This window comes from Calonectris borealis, chromosome 7, assembly GCF_964195595.1.
Source record: "Calonectris borealis chromosome 7, bCalBor7.hap1.2, whole genome shotgun sequence".
NCBI lineage: Eukaryota > Metazoa > Chordata > Aves > Procellariiformes > Procellariidae > Calonectris > Calonectris borealis.
In genome coordinates, this window is record NC_134318.1 from 38,402,447 (window position 1) to 38,420,653 (window position 18,207).

General features: G+C 40.5%; 1 long non-coding RNA gene across 1 annotated transcript in view; it reads left to right on the forward strand.

Annotated features, from left to right (window-relative positions):
* The first annotated feature begins 3,501 nt into the window (after window positions 1-3,501).
* LOC142084451 (uncharacterized) overlaps window positions 3,502-18,207 on the forward strand; it is a 100,193-nt gene continuing 85,487 nt past the window's right edge. The window contains exon 1 of the long non-coding RNA XR_012674373.1: window positions 3,502-3,709. This is a non-coding gene — a long non-coding RNA (uncharacterized LOC142084451). The remainder of the gene's footprint in view (window positions 3,710-18,207) is intronic.

The window sequence follows — 18,207 nt, forward strand, 5'->3', positions numbered from 1 at the left end:
GGGCTAAACATAAATTAATAACGGGAAACCACTGAAATAAAATAGCTTGGAATATTAAGAATTAAATATGTATGTATAATAACCTGTCCCAGCTTAAGCCCTTACACGGACATTTATCCCAGAGTGAGAGCTTTTGTATTTGGGGTTAACAGAAGCATCGATATCTATAAGCTTCCAAGTCTAATTAATGCACTTATATATTTTAAACAATATTTACCCACAGAATACAACTCTTAAGGGACTAGATATGATTACAGAATTGCCCAACTGAATCAGAACAAGTTCCAACAGGAGGACTCAGGTTGCCACAGAAAACCTCTCACCCTTAAGCCACAGGGCACTTCCAAGAAGTGGCTTTTACAGTTCTTAGTATTGCAGCGAGGAAGGGTAGTAAGTAAAGAGAAGTGTCCAAATGCACTTTTGCTCTCAAGTTCAAGGGAATCCTCATCCTGATCCGCAGCTGGAGCAGAAACAGATTCCTGCTCTTCACATTTTTGACACTATAAGTTGAGCAAACTCACATCTGGTCTGTGAGATGCCATGAGTGGCTGGCGAGTGCACTTTTACGAGTGTGGTTCAGAGACCGTGATTCAGGAAAATCCCCACTTCCTCCGTGATGCCTTCAGAAGGCAGCCTACCGACACGTTACACTCACAGCAGGCTAATGTTTCACTTTTAAGAACCTTCTGAGATACAAAAAGCTTAGTCTATCCTGCCATCAAACATCCTCACCCTGGCACAAGTATCACTTTATCACCCATTTAAGACAGCATGAATCCTGATGTGGCTACTTCAAGAGGAGACGGAGCATACCTAGTAAAGCTGCTCTTCTTCAGACCGCTGTCTAATGAAACTACGTTGTTAGCATTATTCTGTGAAATACAAAAGCTTTTTAAAAAAATTTGTTCCAATTCTCCTTACTCCACATTTCCAGCACTGTGACGTTACCGCCGTTAGAAGCCTATTTCTATCCTCCAGCTTTCTGACGTGTGGTCACTGCAGCAGAATGGAAAGAATCTGTGAAATAAAGACGACACTAATCTGCCGTCATGGGAACCATTGGTATGAGAACCATAGCTAAGGCCAATTTTGCCACTATTCTGTTTAGCATCGCTCCCTCAAGGTGACTTTCTGACACCAGGAGGCAGAAGATTAAGAGTGAAGAGATGCTAATTAAGATACATGCCCATTACATGATTCCTGGAAGAGATCTAAACAAGGGAATGTTTGATTTATTAGTCCCAACAGCCTTGCCCATTGCCCCTTGCTGGACACACAGGGTAGGTGACCCTCACTGAAGGCTCCCAGGAGTCATATTATTGTCAAAATTCGCCTTGAGCTTTGCATTCAATTCCTTGTATCAGGGTCATTAGGAGAAAGGAGTCCCCACTTTATTTAGGGCAATATTTACAAATGATTTATTGTTACTCAACAGACTGTTGAATAACTATCTCCTTTACCAGACAGGCTGAATATACAATACCATTGTATTAGTCTGTATTCTGTGCACATCATTTCTTATCAGCATCACAGAGCATTTCTGTACACAAAACTGCATTTCGTCTTCATTTCCAGTCCAATGAATTGAAGCCACAATAAAAGATTCAGATGCGAGTTCTTATTGAAACCGATATAACACTGTAAAAAAGGAAGGGGAAAAGAACATTACGGCAATGTCACAATGTCACTCTAATCTAAGAGGTGTAAGCCTGTCTGCGGAGTGAATGTGCTGTAATTCACATCTGCAGCGTTGTCTGACAAAGATAAAGCAACTTAAAACATCCTCTCTATCAGTGAGTGTGAAAAAGGCTGGAGCTGGCCTCTTCAAATAAATCATTTCATGAAACAAAAGGCTAGAAATCACATTTCCAAGGCTTGTTTGGAAAAGAGGGATTCCATTTCACAAGCATGTGAGGGGTTAGAAGAGAGTTTTAATTCCATATGTTAATAAAACTCAGGATTTTAGGAGTATTTTAATGGAAAAAGCTTACGATCTCTCCATACAGCTCAGTGTATAAAACCCTCTGCCAGCATATGGAGAGAATGATTTCCACCCTTGCTCTTTCGAGGCTTCCAACCCACTCATGTCAAGCAAATGCCCATAGTAACAGGGTTATTCTCAAGTAGGCGATTTGTTCATAATTTGACCATAAATTCTATCCTGGGCTGAGAAACCTCCTCCAAAATGTGCAACTATTCTGTTTCTGTGAATTGTTTTGATGGGAAATAGTTCCATTTTAATTTTTGACCAATTTATTTTTAGCATCAGCTAGGGTCCCCTCTTTTTTAATACTAAAAAAAAACCCCTGTGCTACTAACCCCCAGAGAGACGAGCACAGCTGATCTGAGTATTCAGTTCAGGCTAATGGAGAACAAGCACAATCACAGACAAACCCAGCCTCCTGCAGCAACATTTTAAGAGCTGGCAAGGATGGGGCACTGGCCTGTGGTGCAAGAAGAGGTGCTACAGGAACTTGTGACTAGTAAGTGGATTTATGTTTTTCTATGAAGAGATGAAAACAGCCTCTGTTCTATTTGGGAATTCCCAAGGTAAATAGAAATAAATTAGTTGTGAGTGCATTTCAGCTGGGAATTTGCAAAGTTTAAACACTGCATGGTTTAATGCAGTGGAATTGTAGAACAGCTTCTTGTTATGTGTAAAGGGGGGCAGAAGGATTGACCTTGTTTCTTGATGGCCCTTAGTTCTGGAAGGTTTCTGCAGCAGGGAGAGTTGGAGCCGATCCAATGAATGGAGTGAACTTTTCCAGATTCATATTGTTTTCCTAGCTCTTAATAAATGCAGAAGCACCAGGGTTTGTGTTCTTAAGTGTATTCCTGTCTGCCATTAAATAAAGCCTGGCTTCTAACTTGAAGTGGGCTGGTTTATAACCAGTTAAGACTATTAATCTCTTCCAGCTTTACTTTTATGGAATGATTATCCTGAAGAAGTCAACTAGTTTTCTGAACCTGTATCTATTTAATGCTTATAGTAGTTTCTAAGGAGTTACACAGACCTGTTAGGCAAGTAAGTACATGTTTTGCCATTATGTCCTCACTAAAAATAAGAGGGAAACTTATATTACTTCTACTACTATCTTCTGGTAAAACTATAGTCATGACAGGATGGTTTATTGAGTCTAATGGCACTGGTAATGGCTATACAATAAGAAGCATTTATAATGTGGTGAAGGCAGCTATGAAGTAAGGTGCTTGTAAGTTAAATCACAGAAAGACTGCCTCGTTGTGTTGTGATAATCCACTAAGTAACTAGAGTCACGGCCATAATTAGGACTAATGTTCAAAATCGTACGTGAGGTGCAACATCCTCGGAACCTGGTGAAGTAAATCGTACATTAAGGACTGTAAGCTTGCTTTTCCTCTGCTAAATCTTTGCTGGTAGCATTGCTGATGACATTCACCTAGATACATCGAGATTGTGAAGAATTTGTTTAAACACCAGAACTAACAGGCACAATACGATCTAAACCAATCCTGTGACCTGAATTTCAATGGCTTTGCTAGGAGAGACTGGGACAAAAATACATCTTGTTGTCAGCTGAACTCGACTAAAAGCTTTTCTGTCACTTCCCCATCACGCTGAATTTTCACTTGGTTTCAAAGGAGGGCAAGAGGTATAATTTACTCTTCTCAGTGTGTTAAAGGAATAAAGGTTAGGTTCAAAGGGGGACGCTAATCATACAATGTTCAGGTAAGTAGAGAAAGATTCTTTTATCTTATTCTTTGTCTTACAGATACTTTTCTCCCCCTGCCCTCGGTGTAGCACCGCAACTGATATTTTATGGTCCAGTAATGTGCTTTCATAAAACACACCACGTCTATCTTCAGGCTAAATTGCGTGTTTATGTTTTGGGTCATTTCTAAATGCTTACATTAGTGTTCCCACTAACTTTTGTAAGCTAATACTTCTATACAGGAAAAAAAGGTCTAGAAGCTGAGTTTTTAGGTGTGGGGTTTTTTAAATGGGCTCTTGGTATCTTTTGTGTGCTGCGATTGCTCACTATTATTAAACAGTGATTCCCAAAGGTGATTATTTAAGAAACTGAGATTCTTCTGCAAAACACTGGCTCTTAGTATTTTAGTTAAATGGCGGTTTCTTTTTTGCTTTCAGCAGTGCTGGATACAGCTGAGCAGTTCAGACTTTATTCAGAGAAGCTGGAACTGGCTCATACAAGTGGGCTCTGAGCCAGACTCCACTGAACAGTGGGTCCTTAAATGAGGCTTACTGGCTCTGGGCTTTCTCTGTAGTCAACAGACCATTCGGTACTTAGACTGCTCTAGAGGAGGTTTTAAACCTCCAACTGCACGTGAATCCCTGCCTCTGTTTAGGACGAATACAGACATCTGTCTGTGCACTTGATAAGGAAAAGTTTATACCAAGATTAATGTCATTACTGGTCATTAAGCAATAGAACTTCCTTTGATCACTGCTGAAATCAATGGAAGCCAAATATAGTTGGGGAATTCTAGCATTATACTGTACATTATTTCCTATAGATTTGTCCATGATAAGGTGAGCTGGCAGGCATGCTTATGCTCTTAAACAAGTCATCATAAACTCAAATTAGTTCTTTACATGAGTTCTTTACTTCCCTGAAAGTGGGTCAGTCAAACTGTTCCATTTCACCAAATCTTAATATCAGTTATTCACACTGATACTCGAGCTCTGATACAATATTTCACTCTTTCCTGCTACACAGCAAATGCAGACAGTGGGATGGATAGTTGTCTGGGGTAGACATGGGCTCAATCACTTCTGATCACCAATAAAGGTTGGGTTTTTTTATTCATGATAACATCCAGTGAAGGACATGAAAGGGCTTAAGGGATAAAAGTAGCTCTCATCTTGCCTTTTGCTCTTCTCCCTGTAAACTCCACTAGGCAGGAGCTGTTTTCCCCTTCTTCCTTTGTTCAGTGCTTGTCACAACGAAGGTCTTTGATGCTACAGAAGCAAGTTGCCCTCTTGCTACTCAGAGGTCCCCCATGGCTCTGTAGTATCTGAGCCTCAACTCTTCATCTGCAGCAGAAGCAACAGAATCTCAGCAGTTAACCCTTTCCAGATGTCAGAATGCTCACTAGAAATTTAATATTACAAGTTATTGACTTGCGGGTTTTGTTCAATGAAACATGAACCCGATTTGATATGAGAGGGTTCGTGGTTTTAGACAACAATTCTTTTTAGAGGCCACACTTACTATCAACAAACTAAAGTTTGTTCACTGCTTAAGTCTGGCAGAAATAATTTCTCTTGTTTAGGGCTGTTCATCCCCACAGAAGTGGTGTCCTAGGAGGAAGTGAATAGATGACACTTTTGTCCTATTTCTTTAGGGTTAAATGAGTCCAGTGAAAGTGCCATCTTCCTTCACATGGTGTGTTCCTAAGGAAAACGTGCATGTCATACTGGATGCACGGCAATATTTCAGGCAATATTTCGAGTTACATCAATACCATCAACTTAAAGAAGAGCCACTGAATCTTGGCACTGAGCATAATAGCACCCTATTATTCTACAGCAAAAGCCTGAAAGAGCAGCACTCTGACTTGCCTCCCTTCCAGAGGTACCACTTTGATGTCCAGTGTTTCTTGCCAGAGGGCCATTCACTGTGTTGTCTTATGCATATCCCTTCCCATACGCTGAATATAACACTTGGTATATGACCATCTTTTCTAAGAATACGTAGTTCTGCCACCCTTTTCCTGAAGCTTCGGCATGGATTTGATGCTGCTGGTACTGACAGCTGTTAACTCAAAAAACAAGAAAAACCACCCCACTTCTCAAGCCTGTAGCTGCTGTCCATGGTCAAACTTGCTTCCAGCATGGGAGAATGTGGTTGAAGTGTCCCTTCCACAACTTCCCCAGGATGGGTTTTGGTGCGTCTTCCTTGTAGCCAAGCTAGTAACCGCTTGAACAGGGCAAATGAATGTGAAGAATTAACTGAACTTAAAGACATTCTAACTCCACAACAACAATCAAAATTACACTGCAGCCTTTGAAAGCTGTGAAGCTTGTATGAGCCCTGTATTCATATAGGCTAGAAGTCCAGAATATTTCAAGTCATTAAATATTAATGCCTAGTTCTAGTTAGAATCATTCAAATTTTTATTAAGTGCTAGGTATTAAAATAAACCTTTATTCCACGTACTTAAAATCAAACAGGTTAATTATTGATCATTCATATTATTATGCTTTTCTCTTCCTTAGGTTTTGTGTAAGTGAAAATCCTGATTAGAATTTGGACATAAAAGATAGGGTTACTCCCTGTTTTGTTTGGTGGATTGTTTTATTCATGGGCTGTGGTTATTTCCCCTTTTCTTATTATTTTATTGGACAACTGAGAGCTTTTCATTGTTAGATGACTGTGTGCTGTCACCCTACTCTTACCCAAGTGTGCCTGGCTCCAGGGTCACTTCTTCTTTGATTGAAATGGGATGACAACAGAGGATTGAGCTAGAGGAACAAAGTCAGCAGCTGACTGAGATGCTTTGAGCTGAGCATTTTGCTTTTGTGCAGGCAGAAAGCAGTGGCTGCCTTCATTTTGACTGCCTTATTTTCATTGCTAAGCAGAAAAGGGAAATTCAGGCGATCTTTCAAGGCAAAGGCTTTATCTTTTTGAAAGTTTGAGCTGGGGAATGGCTGAGGTGAGCCCCAGAGGCTGCCTCAATGAAGGGCTGTTTCATCCCTTGTGCAAGGGCACACTCCAACAGCCTCTCCCTGAAGCAGATGGAGATTAACACCGTTCACCTGCCAGGGCATAGACAATTTATTCTGGATACAGCTAGGAACGTAGTAGAAATAGGTTGCCTCAACTCTTTTGTTCATTCCAATTCTTGTGACTCATGAGACTGTAATGTGGAAGGAGGTCTGGTCTTCCTTCTAAATCTCAGTGACCATATTTCACTTGCCAAGTCGTTATGTGTCAGAGACACTTTATGGTTATATGCAGTCCCTCACTTCTGCACCAGTCCCTCATTTCTATTTTAATGAGGGAAGCCACGGAGAATGGAAAAGAGCTATATGCTGTGCACTATAAACCTTGAGCCTGGGACTACAAAACAGATGTTCCCTCTCAGGAGAGAAAGAAACAAAGGCAACTTTCACTTCAGCAGGCATGCTATACTGGAAATAACTGGAAACATTTCTCTTTCCTCCACAGCAATCACTAATGACCTTCTGCATTTCTGTACGGTCCAAATTAATGTCAGCTAATTGTTTTACAACTTAGCAAGTTAGGAAATTCGTTACCTGTGAACGAAGGAGAAGATTGATTTGCCATGAGACCACAATGAACTCCAGAGGCGACTTGCTGGGATTTGTCAGTTCCATAGGCTGTGTTTTAAATGTAAGTCTAAATTAAATTGTTCCATCTAGCATTGCAAATTACCTGTGAAACCCACAGAAATGTGGCTTTGTGCACAAAGAAGAAATGTTGCAAGCATTAGCGACCCATATAAGAGATTACCAGTGCCTCCGCTGGGGTGGCATCCCCTGGGCAGGTATCCATGGAGTGCACGTTCATCGCATGGGTGAAGGACATCGCATGGGTGAAGGACAGCAGTGACAACATGATTAGCCACCAGCATTATTAAACAAAGTCCTGCTGTGAATGGAAGCCTGTGAGACAATGTGTTATCAACACGGTGTGTGAGACTGGGAAGCAGGCGTCTTCCCTAGGATACTAGCTGGGCATTCAGGAAGGTATCCCTCTTCCCACGGGAAAACTTCTATAATTTTCTTTACATGTAATAGTGATTAAAGACCCACTCTACCTTGATATAAGCAGGAAGGACTGCAGTGATATTTTTCCCTGCCTCTGGCCTTGATCCAAATTAATTCATTAATTTAAGTCACTTTTGGAGAACATCTTTAATTTTTCAGGCTTCGTGCCTCCTAGTAGGAAAATGTCTCAAAACTGTTTTATTGATATATTTGGGATCTTCTCTTTTGTGTATGTTCCAGGACAAGAACATCTGGAAAGTTGCAGGCAATGACATTAATAAATTATCCTGGAAACTTTTTCAAACCCTCAAACCATGCAGCCTGAATTTGGATCACTCATTTACAAATGAGCCTGTCCATCCTTGGTTAGATAGATGTACTGTAATGACTCCCTGGCACCTAGCTGCAGGCCATTTAGGATATGGTCAAGCTGGCTTCTTTTTGTGTCTCTAGCTGTTGGCCAAAATTAAAATCGGAGCAGCGTGTAAAGTGCAGTAGTGTTATACAATGTGACTGCAGCAAGAGATCAGACCGTGGACCTTGAAAATATTTGGCAAAGTCTGAAATGGAGATAAAATACAAAAGCAGGGCAGGGCAGTGGGGGCTACCTGTCAGAGTATATCTGCACTAGAAAAGTGGTGGTTTCCTTTGAAACCCCAGTCTAATTTTCTAGAAATAGCCTTAAATGTACATGTTCTACTCACGTCAAATTAAAAACATATACAGGGAAAAAAAAAGCAGTGGGGATTACTTCCATCATGCATGACACGAAAGACAATATTTCAGGGACTTCCACTAAATACAGTTGGTAATTTTCAGCAGAATGAAGATGAACATGTGGGATTAGTTATATTTATTCTGAGCAGAACTTTAAGATCATAAAGAATCACTGTAGAATATTTTATTTCTGAAACGGTAGGCCAAATTCATCACTATTGTATGACCTTTTGATTCCTAAACAAGATAGCTTTTTTACCCTCAAATAGTTGTCTATAGTATTGCTTTCTACCTGGGGACTCTTTCTATCTGTCCCATTCCTGGGAAACTGCACGCCCTTTCTAATGCTCTTTCTTGAAGTGAGCGTGGAGGGTAATGGTGATGTTCAGCTTAACCTTTCACTACAAAATCAAAACTCAGCTCCAGTTTACCCACACCCCAAAAGGGTTTTGGAGGATGACTTCGAGCAACCTACCACTTATGGTGGTAGAGATGGTTGCTTTTGAATAATCCATATTCTGAAGATGTGCTTAAGGCCAGGGTTTCAGGCAACAACAGTCCTCGAATCCAGAGCTTTGCTTCAGGTTAGTACAAGCTCTTAAACAACCAGGGACCAGAAGTTTTGCAAGGAGCCCAGCTCATTTTTTGTGCCTTGCTACAGCCAAGTAAATAAGTTCTTTTTAGTCCTGTATCCAAAGACTCAAAACAATGTTCGGGGCATTCAGAAGATGCCCTTGCACATCTTGAAGCCAAAAAGGGTCCACTGCTATTTAGCAGCGAATTCGCCGTCCTTAGGGGACCATCCAATTTGCTACTAATTTATTCCGGGAAGTCATCTATCACTCTGACCTTTCTATGATGGTTATCTATAATAATCCTATATATGTATTATTATCCTACATCTATATCCTATTATGTCCTGTTAAAAATTACATAAATCCATATTTCTGCATGATAGAAAACACTGCATAAATGATGTAATTTCTCCAACTTAAACCACTGTTTACCTTGTGTTTAAGGGGGCGAAGCTATTGCCAATACATAAGCAAATAACTATTTGCATAAGCAAATAACTATTAAAGGTGAGAACACTTATCAGCTAATATTAATCACAAAATAGGGATTGGATTTCCTGGAAAGAAGCTTCCAGCTCAGTCAGTTTTATGCCTTTGATATTCTACTCAGGAAACTTTTCTATTTTTTATTAGCATAGCTACTTTTATAAAGATCCACTGTTTGTAACTTATGCATCTCTAATTTATTTTTAGCTTGTATATTAAATTTCATAGAACATAGCATGTTCCATTTCTCTGGTTAACCCTCCCAGCTAACATCAACAGTACTGTGCACACGTCCATCAGAACAGCATATGTTAAAGAGAATGTTGCTTCGCACGAACAAAATTCGTTGTTCAACGACAGACATTCACGTGGCAGCAAATTTTGGAGCTTGCTTATGTAAGTTCTAATATTCAGTGAAAGCCTTCATGATGCTATTAAAATAGATCATTCCTATGTCTCTGGAGAAGGAAGACTTTGCAGAACTGAAGACCCCCCCAAGAGCAGCATCGCCTGCACCCCCAGCACTCCGCGGTGCAGACTGGCTGCAAAGTCCTCTGCTTGCAAGGATTCTGCCTCTCGATCAGCAAATAGCATCAGACAAGTTCTGGCACGAGCTCTAAATTTTGGCTTCCTGAATGGTACTCCATACCTCTTGAGGTTTTAACAACAGTTTATGTATGAACAGCTTTTATTTCCTCTACATTAATTTGTCATGAATTATCCATTATAAATGTTATATTTAATTTTAAATCCACCAAGGGATAAGTCTGGAAATACCCAAGAAAGGCTATGCATGAATTACATGGAAAGTTGGCTAAATAACCTACATTTATCTTTACTAATGAATTTTAATGACCGATGGCATACCAATCACTATAATGGTGCAGCTCTTACATTCCAGAGCAGGTGAAGCAACAGCTCAGCTGCAGTTACGTACCTGTGCAGAAAGCTGGCAGGAAAAGCTTTCCTACCAGGGATAGCACACTTTTGGCAGACCGCACATTGACACCCACCTCAGTGTTGTGATGGACTTAACGTGTTGTGATGTCCTCAGTGATGGACTTACGTGGCCAGAGGCTTTAAAAAAAAAAAAAAGAAAAAAAAGAGGTCAGGTCCAATATTTCACCCCCTGCTGAAGGTCCTACAACCCGTTATTGCACTGAAGGTACGATCTCTAAAGTGAAAATCAAAGCTTGGAACAAGAAAGTCTGAGACAGAAATAATGAAACTGGAAATAAGATACCACTTTCTTACGTGAAGAGATCTATTCCCAATGCGTTCTGATTGTTAATTATAAGTAGTAGTAATAACTACAATCACTATTTGAAGACCATACATCAGGTCTGTGTGTCTTTCTAAAAGATATTCTCTAATTAAATCTCAGGTTAATGGGAAGTCAGGCTAAAGAAAAATCATCATATCTTTTCTTGTTTAAAATCCATTAATCTATATAAGTGGATGATTAAACTTGCAACCAGGAAACAATCTCTGGCTTTAGAAGTTGGACTCTGGCTGTGACAGTTAAAAAGGTCCAAAGGAAAAATTTCAGAGAAGTTCCTTAGGTTGAAATTATTTCCTTTTCATCAGTTTGCAAGGGAAGGTAGGTTAGGTCTTCAGGATTTACTGGAAGAACAAGGATGCTAAATACATATAATTGATCTATTTTAGCAGTTTTTAACTTTTTTTCACCCCTTTCCTCCCCCTCACCCCACAATCTTTTTTGACTGACAAATACATATTTAATTTTCCAAACATCTATTGCCAAAGCTATCAGGAAGAATTTTTACTTTATTTTTTTTCCTACATATTTTTATCTGCTAGGACATAATGGGTTTTGGGGTCTTTTTCACTTTACAATTCAGCAGTATTAACCTGGTAACGCACAGAAGGAAATAGGCATATATTTTACGCAATAATTTTGCCAGCAAAAAGAAATGAAGTGGGTTTTGGCTCTGGATGCATGAGCTCCTGATGGAGATCTGCCCACTGCACTGAAGACTTAACATGCTGAGTGTAACTTTTCTCCATAACTTATCTCTGAGCCTATCTCCAAATTGTGGAGCAAGAATGAACCAAATTTTTAGATTTATATTCATTTAGACTTGATACTAATAAAAATACCTCACCACCTGGCATCGTTAAGGTTCTCATTACAATTTTCTGATTAAACAAAGTCTGTAAATTTTTAACCTCCCAAAAAGCAGGGATTTGCAGTAGTGAGGCGTCTGTTTGGGTAAGGATATTCATGTATCCTAAGCTTCTGCTGGATTGCAGCTAGATAAGGTATTCTCAGTCATGCGCCGTCCCGGTAGCTCGCTGTGTTCTTGGAAAGGATGATACATCTCCCACCGGGGACGGTGGTTATCAGCAATTCCTGTGCTGATATGGATGCTTTTGCAGGAGGCAACGCATACCAAATACCTAAAGACTTGCATATTCTGCCATATATTTATACTCCTACTTATACTTTCAATCATATTTACACCTTGGGTTGGTGGAGAATTAGGCAAATCCTCCACATAAATAGGAGAACGTGAGGGCTAACAATGATGGACATGGGTGGATTTAGGCTTAGATCTTCAGCCTGGTTACCTGGGTAATACCCTACACAGCATTATTCTGTGCGGTTTTCTTTGTGAGAGTATACTGTTAGGAACATAACAAGTCTTAATGTTCTGGGTAAATAATGAATAATATATTTAAAACGTCAGTTCAAACTATACATGGGAAATCTGGAGGAAGCCTTGTTTCAGGTATAGTTCAGCTATGGTTTCTAGGGCAAGAAAACCCATTCCAATGTGGGATGTGTCCTTGTCCTGTCAGTTCTCTGGCACTGAAGACTTTCTAAAGTTTTGGGTAGCTCTTAAGCTGATCAGCAGCCACTTGGTAAATGCAGCGTGCAAGTTGTCACTGATCGGTTTCCCAGCAAGAATCCCTCTAGGAGATGTCAGCCATCCTTCATCTGGCTCAGGGCGCAATTCTTTAAGAAGGTACGGTCCCCTTTATCTTCCTTTTCAGGCAAAATACAGCAGTAACCTTCACCAAACCCAACACTCATGAAATATAGAAAGTTGATGCTTATCAGTATTTGCTGATATTACCTTATTTTGTACTGAGCTGTGGTTTTTGTTAGCAACACTGTAGTTGGGTAACAAACTCCATTAGTTTGACTGCAGTGCAGCTGTCCCCTGCTTCTTGAAGTTCGTGTTTCTCAGACTTAGTAGAAAAACCCAATTTAGCATCTTCTACATCCACCTCGGAGACTGCAGGTGACCTCGCTTACTATACTATACATTTGTTTGGAGAAACAACTTCATATAGCCATCAGACAACTTCGAATCACCTATCCTACTGCCACTCATGAGCACAGACACTGATTTTTGATGCATCCAGTGTTGCAGTGGTGGAGTTGTGATCCCCAAACCAAGCTGGGCTTTGCATCCTCCCTCTGCCAGCTCTCATTGCTCCCAGCATTGGTTTTGTAACAGCCCTTCCAGGTCCCAGGACCTCTCCCAGCCCAGCCAGTGCCTGAAGGACAGTGCTGGTGGCTCAGCCCATGTCTCCTGCAGGGCTCACCCTCCCCAGAGCTGCGGGGAGAGCTCTGCTGCTGGGGGACTCCCCAGACAACTGGCTGAATTAGGTGGATGTGACAGTTGCATCTACTGTTGCTGTTTCTGTGTATTTAGGTCGGTGAGAGCGAGCTATTCGCACAAATACCCAGCTTATCATCAAAGCATTGAGACTGGTATCAGCTATGATAAGATGCTGCAGTGCTGTTTTAAAAGCATTTTGACAACTGTCAAGAAAGTTTTCCATTGCTGCTTTAGCTTAACAGCTCAGGCTTTTCCCAAGGCTGCTCTTCCCAACCTTAACGTTACTGGCATATTTGTCTCCTCCCTACGGTTACACTACTTGCCATGCTTCTTTCTGGAGTGTCTGGGGTGCCAAGCGTAGCTCAAATAGCTACTACAAATCTGATATTTTTAAAAAATTATTTTTAGGGATACCATTCGTAACCCCAGTGATATTTTAATTCTCAGTCAGAATTTTTGCCTTTGTAGGCAGCAGGATGGGTTCCTCTGTATCTGTTTATCAGGAACTGCTGGGTCTATAAGTAAAGGATTAGGTCCTCTTTCCTTATGACCAGCTAACACATCACAGCAGGAGAGCTGAGGGATATATGGTTCATGGACCACATAGGTCCTTTCAGCTCTGATCTCTGCCTGCTCTAGGAATCCATCCTTACTCTCTGTATGGGATGTTTTATTCCCCTGCTTTTCTAATGAACTCGCTCTTTTCATCCACATAGCAGCCAACATATTTTACTAAACATCCCCCCCATATGCATTTAGGTCCCAAGTTTTAGTGAGAGCTCGCTCTCCATGCTCCGGCTCTTTGCTTTATTGCCTGAGGCATCTGGCACATGTACCAGCATCCAACACCATCACACAGACAGGACACGGCAATTCTCCAACTGATAATCACTTGTATGAACAGTTTGCCTGCTTTTCACCAAAAATATCACACTCATTATAGAGCAGTATCTGTTTTACTGGTTTCCTCTAAAATAGGTGCCCCCAATCTCACTTTCTACAATTTAGCTGACTATTGCTCTATCTGCTGCTTTACAACATACTACAGCAGATGCTTTTTGCCTTACAGCTTTGCAAAAGCTGGTGGAAGAAGTTAGTATTTTCATTAACCCTTTTGAAAGTCAGCTGTGCAGCATTTTTTCTCTTTTGGGGATTTGTGCTTTGTTTGACTCTCGTCGAGTTCTTGGATTTCTACACTTCTAGTGCTGTCACTTGCTGTGTTGTTTGTTGTTGTTCCTTCTGCTGTTATTAATGAGCTCTTTCCCCTGTGTGCCTGTTCCGTTTAGACCACTGAGTAATTTTGATTTTTCTACTGCATTTATAGTCCCCAATCTGCTGAGACTGCCTGGGTCCCTTTGCCTTGCAGGTGCTAATTGCCTTGTCAGGGGCTAATTCTGGGCTGACTGCGTTGCTGTGTGGCTTTTCTCATTTCTCGTACCAGTCGTGGTAAGGTCCCAGAAAGGCCTCGCTTAGCCAAAGTTGTAAGATTTTTTTTTTTCCATTCGGTCTAATTGGTAAAACTGAAGAAAATATCAGTGCTTTTTTGGCTCCTTTTAAAGCACATATTTTGTATGCTTCATGTGAGTGCATGGCTCCTCAAACTCCTGGAACAGAATTGCATTATTTAAACTCATCTTCCTGAGTTAACTAAATACCATTAAAACAGCAAGTGCCTTAAAAACAGATATCATCAGAAACAAGTTGTCTTCTGACTAGATTTATTAGTATCTGTAGCTCACAGGTGCGGGGTACTTACATCTTCTGCTATTTACATCCTCTTTCCTTCCATTCTTCTGAGGCTTTAACTACCATCCTGCTACTTCTACTATCTTCTACTCAAGGTGTTTTTGTTAATTTGCTTTGCTTCTGCTAGCTGTTATTTGGGAATCACCAAAGGGCACTGACAGAGGTTTCCATGTTAAAAACCTGAATTCCAGCTGCTGGGCTGGGTTGAGGCGAATAAGGTGCTTTGCATAAGGCACTTGTGCTTTGCATAAGGCAGGCAGCCAAACACCACACAGCTGCTCATTCACTTCCCCCCTCCCCCCCAGTGGGATGGGGGAGAGAATTGGGAAGAAGAAGTAAAATTTGTGGATTGAGATAAAGACAGTTCAATAGAACAGAAAAGGAAGGGAAAACAATAATAATAATAACAACGGTAGGATATACAAAATGAGTGATGCACAATGCAATTGCTCACCACCTGCTGAATGATGCCCATCCCATCCCCAAGCAGTGATTGCTGCTTCTGGGACCACGCCTCCTAGTTTATATACTGAGCATGACATCATATGGTATGGAATACCCCATTGGCCAGTTTGGGTCAGCTGTCCTGGCTGTGCCCCCTCCCAGCTTCTTGTGCACCTGGCAGAGCATGGGAAGCTGAAAAGTCCTTGACAAGCGTAAACACGACTTAGCAACAACTAAAACATCAGTGTGTTATCAACATTCTTCTTGTACTAAACCCAAAACACAGCACTATACCAGCTGCTGGGAAGAAAAATAATTGTATCCCAGCCAAAACCAGGACAGGCACTTGCCATTTCTAACTCTTGCTTGTCAAGGTGGTTCTTCAGAGCAACCAGGATTTTTACCCTGAGGATTGACTGACTTATCTCATTATCAATAGAAAGATAAAGGGTTAGATGAATCCCTACAAAACAATCCTTATGTGGGCATCATACCTCAGAGAACTCTGCTCCAGCAAGGGATAATTTGGTCCTTTGTTGGAGTCCTATTTCGTTCTGATTAACACCAACTAGAGGTTCCTAATTGTCTCAGAAAATATATGTACTGCAGCGACAGTGTGCCTGGCCTTTCAGACTGCATCCGACTGCAAGAATATGTTTGTATTACCTGCCGGTTGAGTGAAGTTTAATAGATATCATTACTGCGACAGTCAATAAAGAAATGAGCAGAAACGCTTACTGTGAATCGTGTGTTTGAGGAGAGTCAACTCATTAATTATCTACAAGCTCTCTAAAAATGTCTTATTGACTGTGGCTGTCGAAGCATTAACTCAAATATAAGGAATTGCTCAGCACTGAGCTGACGAACCCCCCCCCCCCCCCCTCCAGGCAGTGCAGCCCTGTTGCAAATTCTCATTGCTAACCAGCGTTGAGCAAAGGGGACGTGCTGCCCCTTGCTGCTCTGTGCGTGAACAGAGCAGCAGCTCACAGTAATGTGTTTCTGAGGCAGATGATGAAGGATATAACTGAGGAAAGAAAGCATCCACCCCAAAGGAAAGTTATCTTGGTTTAACAGTCTGTATGCAAAATGTTTGCTGATATTGCTGGCCTAATACAGTCAATTGTGAAGCCCACGCTGACTATCAAGCATTGTGTGTGTGGCTTTATCTCACAAAAATATAAAATACTAGGTAAGAAAGAAAATATATGGGATTTATTCTGCTTCATAGTGATAAAACTTGAATGGGGCAATTTTAAGCCCATAAAACTACAAAGTTGTCCGTGTACCAGGCTCCCCCCCCAGTTTGTGTTGTCCTTTTTGGAGGAGTAACAGTGTCTCTCAGGGCAGGGAAGTGACCTTGACTCTAAGGATGAAGCCTGGAGAAGCTCCTCAGCCAAAGCAGACACCAGCCAAGATTTTATTTCAATCAGCCTAAGCCCTGGGGCTGCTTTGAGCATGATAAAAATGCACGACAATTTTGGCTCTAGGTCCATGCATAGCTGAGGAAGAGTGAGCACAAACCCCAGTGGGAGGTGTGTCGGGTTTACTGGCAGACGGTCTGATTGCTCAGCACTCGGGAGGTTCCTTTAAAGCAAGTTTTGCTGATGTTTTCAGTGCCAGTAGGGCTCAATAAAGAGTTACCACAGAACAGACCAACAAAGCAGTAGCCCATGTGAAAATATGGACTTTCAGTATTGGGATTTAAAAGTAACCCCAAGAAGGATGGATGTTTCTTTCTTCTAGAGAAGAAAGAACACACAAAAGGTTATTAGCTTACTGGGAACTTTATAAAAGGAACTAAACACAGATGAACATGAAATTAAAATTTTATATAAATGCACTGGATAATTAGTTTTATACTGGCTTAATTAGAACAAATCCTTTCCCCTTGCCAAGAATGGTAATTATAAAGATCTTGATGCTTTAATAAATACACTTGATAAGGAGAAGTTGGACTTAAGGAATATTGAACTATTACCATAAAATGAGGAAACAGTTGTGTGGGGAAAATGGTCTTAGGAAGAGCCCTAAACCATCATAACGTAGATCATAGAAGTGGTATCAAGTGAGCTATGATGATTTGCTCAGCAAGTCCAAGAGTATCGCAAGCTAATACGCTTAGCCCAAAATAAACACAGACATCTTTAATATTCTACAAGAACATATTTAAAATCAGAAAAGGGAAATGACAAGGTGCTGAAAGCCAGTTTCTTAATGGAGCTTTAAAAATGCACCTGAAGTTCTTGTGAGTGCATTATTTAGGCCCTTGTAACCCTCTGCTTGCGTGTTCTAAATGAATAATTTTGCTTCTAAGGACATGCTTATACTCAAACAGACAGTTAAATCTTCCTCAGCTCTTTTGGACTTGCAGATAGGGACTCCAGTACAAAACAAACAGATGAACCTTCAATTTTCAGGCTATTGAAAATTTGAATTTAAAGTAATACTTTTTAACCTCTTATTTCTTACAGTTTGTAAAAGGTCTGCATTAAATAGTTAACTTTGTCCATCCTGCTAACAAAACAACGACTCTACTATTTTCCTTGGGAAAGTTTTCCAATCTGAGAGATATCAGAATTAGGAATATTTTCTAATATTTTATTTGAAATTTACTTTTTTTTTTTAACTTCTCCAGGTTTTATGTAGTAACTTGTTTATTTCAGATCTCAGTTCTCATTTTCTTGCTGTCTTGGATATATAGAAATTTAAAAATGTTCTGTTCTCTCTTTCATCATTATCTAAGACAGGTGTGGCTCTTGTATAGTTAAATCTAACATTTTTTTTATTTTAAATCCATCATTTAGGAAGGCAAAACCATTTCATGTCATCAGTTGTGTGATGTGAATTACTGTAGTTGGATGTAAACAGTTTTAACAGCTTCCACAGTTTATCTCCTATGGCCTTATCCTAA